Below are 6,810 nucleotides of genomic sequence, written 5' to 3' on the forward strand. Positions count from 1 at the left end.
AATTTACATGTTCGGCAATACAGAAATGTTCTACAATTTTTCTTTCTAAGTTATTTTCTATTCTATACAAAACTTTAGTATTTTTTATACTTATATTACAATTAAATTTATTGCAATGTAAAAACCATGCTGATTCCGTTCTTCTCAGTCTAATGGCTGCCTCATGTTCCTTTACTCTCAACTCCAATCTTCTTCCGGTTTCGCCAATGTAATAATTTGGGCTTCCACATGTACATGACATCCTATATACGACGCCGGCGATTTTAAATTGATCTCCGGGCGAATTTTCACTGTTCATTATACTGATAATGTTAGACATCTTATTCTTTTGGTTCGCAACTATGCATATAGAAAATCTTTTAAAAATTGGTTTATATTTTTCAAAAACTTTAGCAACATAAGGAAACTTTGCATAAGAAATATCTTCTATGTTATTTTTAACATTAAATCTACGTTTTAAATATAATTTATACCACTTACAGAGGATATGTTTCGGATAGTCATTTAACTGAAATTTTTTGAACAATTGTTTTACTTCGATATCTATGTTTTCTTGCTGAGTTGTTCTATTTAGTATCTTTCTCAATTCCATATTAAAGACATTCTTTTTATTTTCTAAAGGACAATAAGATTTAAAGTTAATAGTTTTACCATTATTACATAGTTTTTCATACTTACTAAATGATACACTTCTCTCTTCTCTTTTTATAGTGACATCTAAAAAATCCATTCTATTTTGTTGTTCATCTTCACTTGTAAACTTTAAGTTTTTACGTAATCTATTTGCATATTCTTCAATATGTTTGGATGAAACTATTTGAGAATCATAAACTATTATTATATCATCTACATATCGTGCATAATATTTAATACCTGTTAGACTTGAAATTCTTTCATCTATTTTATTCATATAATTATCAGCCAATTTTGGTCCTATAACCGATCCCATGGCAATACCTTTTTTCTGTCTATAATATTCTGTAGAGATTTTAAAGTAGTTATTATTAAATACAAATTTAACAAGCTCTATTATATATTCAGAAACGTTACATGTTTTGAGACTTTCTATTATCATTTCTAAAGTGATAGATGGGTACATAGACTTTATATCCAAACTCATAATACGAAAAGATTTTTTATAGTTACCTTTTAACAATCCGTTAATTAATTCTTCTGTACTTTGTATACTATAGGTTGATTTTTCCATATTCTGAAAGAAGTTTTTTAAAAAACCTTCTAAGTTATACAAAACAGTTCTTCTAAAATCCACAAGGGGTCTACAAGTGTTACCAGGCTTATGCGTTTTGATTCTTACATTTAACTTAGGTTCTCTTACATTATTAAAGTCCAAAATATTTTTAACTTGGTTAGCTGGAATTTCATTCTTATATTTTTTAATTAATTTAGTAAGGTTGCTTTTAATTTCCTCAATAGGGTTTCTTGGTAATAATTCATAGTCATCCGATTATTTAAGAATCCTTTCTTTAGGTATGAGTATGAATCTTCCAATGCAGTCTAAGAATTTGCCAATAATTGCGGAAATAGAACATGCAATAAGGAAACTCCCGGGAAGTAAAGAAGAACAAACAAAATTAAGAACAGCCATAAGTAAGGATTTAAACAAATTTAAAGGTAAAAATAAAAATAATAGTTATATTATAGATAAAAAAGCTGTTAAAATAGCTAAAAAAATGAAAAGATTAATCAAATTTTTTAACAAAAAACATATTTCTTTAGTCATGGCAGATAAATCAAAGCAATTGGTGATTATTAAAAAGGAAGAATTGTTATCCAAAAAATTAGAAATAATTTCATCGGATGACTATGAATTATTACCAAGAAACCCTATTGAGGAAATTAAAAGCAACCTTACTAAATTAATTAAAAAATATAAGAATGAAATTCCAGCTAACCAAGTTAAAAATATTTTGGACTTTAATAATGTAAGAGAACCTAAGTTAAATGTAAGAATCAAAACGCATAAGCCTGGTAATACTTGTAGACCCCTTGTGGATTTTAGAAGAACTGTTTTGTATAACTTAGAAGGTTTTTTAAAAAACTTCTTTCAGAATATGGAAAAATCAACCTATAGTATACAAAGTACAGAAGAATTAATTAACGGATTGTTAAAAGGTAACTATAAAAAATCTTTTCGTATTATGAGTTTGGATATAAAGTCTATGTATCCATCTATCACTTTAGAAATGATAATAGAAAGTCTCAAAACATGTAACGTTTCTGAATATATAATAGAGCTTGTTAAATTTGTATTTAATAATAACTACTTTAAAATCTCTACAGAATATTATAGACAGAAAAAAGGTATTGCCATGGGATCGGTTATAGGACCAAAATTGGCTGATAATTATATGAATAAAATAGATGAAAGAATTTCAAGTCTAACAGGTATTAAATATTATGCACGATATGTAGATGATATAATAATAGTTTATGATTCTCAAATAGTTTCATCCAAACATATTGAGGAATATGCAAATAGATTACGTAAAAACTTAAAGTTTACAAGTGAAGATGAACAACAAAATAGAATGGATTTTTTAGATGTCACTATAAAAAGAGAAGAGAGAAGTGTATCATTTAGTAAGTATGAAAAACTATGTAATAATGGTAAAACTATTAACTTTAAATCTTATTGTCCTTTAGAAAATAAAAAGAATGTCTTTAATATGGAATTGAGAAAGATACTAAATAGAACAACTCAGCAAGAAAACATAGATATCGAAGTAAAACAATTGTTCAAAAAATTTCAGTTAAATGACTATCCGAAACATATTCTCTGTAAGTGGTACAATTTATATTTAAAACGTAGATTTAATGTTAAAAATAACATAGAAGATATTTCTTATGCAAAGTTTCCTTATGTTGCTAAAGTTTTTGAAAAATATAAACCAATTTTTAAAAGATTTTCTGTATGCATAGTTGCGAACCAAAAGAATAAGATGTCTAACATTATCAGTATAATGAACAGTGAAAATTCGCCCGGAGACCAATTTAAAATCGCCGGCGTCGTATATAGGATGTCATGTACATGTGGAAGCCCAAATTATTACATTGGAGAAACCGGAAGAAGATTGGAGTTGAGAGTAAAGGAACATGAGGCAGCCATTAGACTGAGAAGAACGGAATCAGCATGGTTTTTACATTGCAATAAATTTAATTGTAATATAAATATAAAAAATACTAAAATTTTGTATAGAATAGAAAATAACTTAGAAAGAAAAATTGTAGAACATTTCTGTATCGCCGAACATGTAAATTTACTTAATTTGAATGCTGGAGTGGTTGTTGATGCATGCTGGGAACGGTTGTTGGGTATAAAACGTAATCAACGAATAACATCCTGATGTATCCACTGAGGAGGCCTAGATGGCGAAATGCATATGGATAAATTAATAAAGTAATGATTGTTCCTTGCCATTTGTTTGTCTTGTTTTGGCTCATAGAATCCTCGAAGTCGGAAATGGAAAGAGTATAATTTTTACTTGTTTTTTTAACTAAAAATTTTTTTATTTTTAGTGTGTTAAATCTGTAATAGTTTATTGTTTAACCATTTGTTATTACAATTAACTAATGATTTATAAAATTAAGAATAAGGCTAGGAATGAACTTTAGGATCTAGTCTCACTACTATATAAGTAATTTTCGGTATAAGGAAGAGTAATGGGAGGATTACGTGGCATAACATGATTTACTAGGGGTATGTCTAAAGTTATACCACTACTAAATATGTTAAACGATAGGCGCTTACATGTGGTTTGTAGCCGAATAGATAAAACCACCAAACACACCCGAGGCGAGATCGCGTTGGTGACGTTGCGAACCCGCAACTTCATCAACGAACTGGCCGCGTGGAGTTTTCTGCATTTTTATCTGTCAAACACGTAAGACCAGTTTCCTATATAAAGTCTTCTTTCCTTTGGCAGATAGCCCAAGTGTTGTGTTGACTTACGTTTAAAATAAAAAAATAATAATAAAAATTAAGCCCAGGAATATATGCTTTCGGTATTTCGAAAATTTTAGCAATTTTGAATGACTTACGAAAAGCATGTTAAATGCAGTTAATCAAAAATGCTAAAATTTAGCAATAATCATTAAAATGACTTATAATTTTGACATTTTCAAAATTATTTTTTATAGATTACGTAGAATAAAACCATATGTCAGAATTGGCACGTTCATCTATTTATCCATCCGTGAAATCTGCTATCATCATTGTGATATTCGATAATTATGCGATATTGACGTTCTTACATGTAGCTCCAATTCAATATGTTTCTGTACTTCATTAATATATTGTATAAAGTTTCTTTCTCATTTGACTCCTTTCGCCCTGTGGGCACTACGGGCTTTTCATACTCATTGTAAATTTCATCAGATCACAATGGAGGCGGCTGAATGATGGGGCCCGACATAGCCAGGACAAATCGTCCATGAAAAATTCTTTGAAAATTTCTCGCCCGGAGTCGATTCCGGTTTTGCCAGAGCGATATGCTAACATTTTAATCGCTTCGGCCATCCGGCCGTCAAACATAAGATACGATTGAAGATGCCAAAATTTATTGTTTTATTCTAATAAATTAAATAAACATTAAGCAACATTATCGAAGTTTCCCCAGGGACCGGCACTAACAATGTACGCGTCCCAGGCAAAATGGTACTAATGGGATGAGACAAAAAATCTGGACTGTTTTTAAAGAATAACATTTTGTAGAAAAAATAAAGTAATTATTAAATACAGTACAGATCATTTTAAAATAAATTTTATTTACAATAATATAGAATTAATGAACACGATCATATGGTCCGTGGCTGGCGACGCGCTGTAAGTTTGCTTTTAGCCCAGCACCCAACCTGGAGAGTATTCACAGATGGCGCAAAAAATGAGAAAGGCACGGGAGCAGCCTTTGTTATCCAGGACACCTCCGACAACTTTGTTAAGGAGGAATATCATAAACTTGAGGCCTACTGCTCGAACAACCAAGCCGAGCTGTGGGCAATGATGAAAGCAATGGAGGAAATTACTAAAAATCCTCATAGGTATCATGGCTCTGTTACCTTTCTCACGGACAGCAGGTACGTTTTAAGCGTTATAGCAGGATCCGCAAAACGAACAGCAACTGGAACCAAAGTCCACTATATGGCAGCGAACTTACAGAGACGGAAAATGGCCAACTTCGCCTGGATCCCAGGACACAGTGGCGTACCCGGAAACGAAAGAGCGGACACTCTAGCCTGGAAGGTCACGAATATTCAAGTTACACCATCGTTTGGAGCCATCCCGCATACTTATATTGCAAATCAACTTAGTCTCATTATTCACAATGATTGGCAGGAGGAGTGGTCTTCCTCTAGCACAGGGAGACTCGCGTACGATTTCATCCCTTCTATCCATGATCGCATTAACATGCGGCACTTCATTCCTTCTTACTTCCTAACCCAATGCCTCACCGGACATGGGAATTTCCCAGCATATTTGAAAAGATTTGGCAAGAGTGACAGCGATGTGTGTGAATGTGACAATACCTCAATCGGCGACGCTAAACATGTTCTGCTAGACTGTCCAGAACACGACAACGAACGTCAAAAACTGATAGACTATTGTCTTAAGAACGGCCAAAATTGGCCCCCCGCCCTGGACTTTATGTGTAAAGATAAGGGTGCTTTCAGTCACCTATGCACTTTTGTAAATAACTGCCCAGTATACAAAGTGACGAACTCCGCCGCTAGGAGACCCCCGACCCCCGCCCCTTCTAACTGATTGGGGCTGGCCAACGTAGTGGCCTCGGCACCGGATATTCTCGGCCGCCACACAGTCGACTCGTCGTACGATACTAATCATCAGACGCAACTGAGCCGTCAACATCATCGTCATCATCGTCATCATCATCACAACTTCAAGAGATAACCAAGAACTTAGCGGCTGACTTCAGGCCAATTCAGCGTGCAACCATCAGCAGATTAATTTGTGTATCGTGGAGCAACCGCAACTGCCACATTCAGCATGTATCAACTTGTAAATACTTGTACATATCTAATTGTATCTTCATTTGCCTAAATGGCCCTCTGTATATAATCTTGTTTGTTTTTCTATCAATTGCGATGCATGACGCCATGAGACCCATACATCCTTACCTTCCTTCTTAACACTCCTATCCCACTCCCATCCCACTTCCACTTCCCCTCCCTCCCCCCCACTCTCCTCTCCCTTCCTCTCCTCTTCTCTTCTCTCTCTCCCCACCCACTTTTCTCCTCTCCCCTCCCTATCAGGCTAAGTTGTATAAACAGCCAGATTGATCTTTACTTACCTGTACCTGTAAGTTTGCTTTGATAGACTCGCAACTCATTTGGACGGTCTTTTAAGTAAAAAAGTCTCTTTGGATCAACCGTGTGGTAGTTTTCGCTCGCCAACCTTTCTTGTATACTGTTTGTGCAAATATTCAAAGAAATTTTTAATTGGCTGGCATTGTGGCAGATTTAGCTTTGAAAGAACTTCATGGTCGAATTTGCGTAGTGAGACAGTTAGCCAAAAGATGAAATCGCTATTTGATGATGCTTGTTAAGAAAAGGAATTACAATTTTCTTTTTACATTCGTTTTTGTACGTGTTTGCATCAATTGGAAGGAGTTTCGTCTTAAAAAATAGTTTCAAAAAACCTGCTGGTGAAATGACAATGTACAGAACAAGCATGACTTTTGTTTCAACTTTCTTTTTAAATTTGTACTTCACATCAAGGGTGCTTGATTTTCATTGCTCACATAGTAAATTTCATTTTCTGGTATACACAGTGTA

The 6,810-nt window shown here is 33.5% G+C and overlaps 1 long non-coding RNA gene across 1 annotated transcript; it reads left to right on the plus strand.

Moving 5' to 3' along the window:
* Window positions 1-2,754: 2,754 nt before the first annotated feature.
* On the plus strand, window positions 2,755-3,438 carry LOC136970141 (uncharacterized). The gene is made up of 2 exons (XR_010879950.1): window positions 2,755-2,799; window positions 2,941-3,438. It is a non-coding gene; the product is annotated as an uncharacterized lncRNA (long non-coding RNA).
* The last annotated feature ends 3,372 nt before the right edge of the window (window positions 3,439-6,810 follow it).

Source organism: Centruroides vittatus, unplaced genomic scaffold, assembly GCF_030686945.1.
Source record: "Centruroides vittatus isolate TY-2023 unplaced genomic scaffold, ASM3068694v2 contig_1046, whole genome shotgun sequence".
In the NCBI taxonomy this organism is placed as follows: domain Eukaryota; kingdom Metazoa; phylum Arthropoda; class Arachnida; order Scorpiones; family Buthidae; genus Centruroides; species Centruroides vittatus.